Genomic DNA, 2,146 nt, shown 5'->3' on the forward strand with positions numbered 1-2,146 from the left:
GTGTCATTCTGTCTTATATAGGGTTTAAACAAAGAAAATTCCTCAGTCCTGTGTCCTCCAATCATAGAGTTTGCCTATAGGATACTCATTTGCATGGAATGCATGTTCTTGTGTCAATCCAGTCTGTGGGACAGAGAACCTTATATGGTAAAGACTTAAGTGTGTACCATACAAATGCTATGCTTAGATACCTCAGTTTCAAAGGTGTTTTCAATTTAATCTGTGACGAAGACAATGTAGAATATTCTGGTCCAACTCCCCTTCACCTGTTCCCTCTTCATAATGGCTTGCCCTTTTTTGGAGGATGTGCTGGACGAGGAAGCCCGCATCCTCAGAAGAGCATTCAGACGTGAATGAGTCTTCAGGGACAGGTCAGATCCCCTGGCCTTTGGAGATGACTATGTCATTGAAAGATACAGATTTTCGGGTGATGGACTAAGATATTTATGTAGGCTGCTGAGTCCAAAAATACAGCACCAGACAGCGCGAAGCCATGCCCTCACTGTACCACAGATGATCTGTGTCACATTGAGATGGCTTGTGAGTGGGAGCTTCCTTTATTCTGTTGGGGATGCAGAGAACCTCAATAAAGGAACCATTTGCCGGACAATCAGATGTGTTTGTCTGGCGCTGAAATCATTCAGCAATATATTCATCACCTTCCCTGGCCACAGAAGACCCCTCTACATCAAGGAGGAGTTTTACAAGATTGCAGGTAACCTCAATTTTAATGTGCACCCATTAGTTTCTAAGTATATCTGTCACAGTTGGATACGCACTATTTTTTGTTACAGCTTTCCCTAACATCATTGGGGCAGTGGATTGCACACACATAAGAATCAGACGCCCCTCAGGTGAACATGAGGGAGATTACATTAACAGGAAATCCTTCCACAGCATCAATGTTCAGGTAAGAGTGATTTGTGGTTATGACCTACATGAATCTGTTCTGTGCATTTAATGACCTTAATAGGCTACAACTAAATATTTCAGATGATCTGTGATGCTGACTGCCTTGTGAGCAATTTAGAGGCAAAGTGGCCTGGCTCAGTGCATGACTCTAGAGTCTTTCGGGCTAGTCCAATTTATGAGAGACTTTCACAAGGTAGCCCACACATTTGTACTGTAAGCACCTTGGACATTGTGTGTGTAACTCTGTTTTCTAAATTATATTTTGTATTATCAGGTGAATTCTCTGGTGTGCTGCTGGGAGATAAAGGATACGCCTGTGAGTCATTCCTCTTGACTCCCCTTGCAGATCCCCAAACCCCACCACAGCAGGCCTACAACCATGCACACACCAAGACAAGGGCTCGAATCGAGATGACCTTCGGCCTTCTGAAATCTCGGTTTCAGTGCCTGCACCACCTGAGGATTTCCCCGGACAGAGCCTGTGATGTTATTGCTGCATGCGTAGTACTGCATAACATTGCAGGCCTAAGAAAGGAGAACCCCCCCCCCGAGTGGCTGTTGATGTTGACTGGGAAAATGCTCCCATCTTCCCGGACAACATTAATGGCAGACTTGTCAGGGAGCAATATATTGCAAGTTTCTTCACTTAATTTTTGGATTTAGCCCCTTTATTTAATAAAAGAGCTTTTCCTGTGTGAGCATTTTGTTTAGCACTGGTGGTTCTTTGAAATTCTTTTACATTCATGAAAAGAGGACGGACACCAATGTTCTAGTTTTTTTTATTTATTTTTTTTATTAAGCAGTCATTTGTCTTGGTTGCTTGGATCCTACGACAGCAAAACTAACAAGGATTAAAACACTGTATTGCAGATATGGTTACTGTGTGCATTGAAACACTCACTTCTCTTTCTAGTTTCTGGATTTCCAGGTCCAGTTTTCTGAGTGTCCGGCGTTTAATCTCTAGATCCAGCTCTATTTCTTGGAGCTTTCTCTTTTTGAGTCTGATTTTAACATCTGCCAGCTCTGTCTGTCTCTCCAGGTGCTTTGCATAAAGTGTTCTGACAGTTTGTGAAGTCTGTAAAGGAAATGTCAATTAGCACAGCAGGATTTGTGCATAATGTAGATTTACTTTAGCCAATACTCACAATGTTACCAGGCTGCTTAGGAGACTGTGCAGCATCCGGGTCCTGTTACACATTTTCTATTAGTACCACATCACTGACTTCATATCCTT

The 2,146-nt window shown here is 42.6% G+C and overlaps 1 pseudogene; it reads left to right on the forward strand.

Moving 5' to 3' along the window:
• The first annotated feature begins 282 nt into the window (after positions 1-282).
• On the forward strand, positions 283-1,575 carry LOC121657027 (annotated as a pseudogene).
• The last annotated feature ends 571 nt before the right edge of the window (positions 1,576-2,146 follow it).

Source organism: Melanotaenia boesemani, chromosome 2, assembly GCF_017639745.1.
Source record: "Melanotaenia boesemani isolate fMelBoe1 chromosome 2, fMelBoe1.pri, whole genome shotgun sequence".
Taxonomy (NCBI): Eukaryota; Metazoa; Chordata; class Actinopteri; order Atheriniformes; family Melanotaeniidae; genus Melanotaenia; species Melanotaenia boesemani.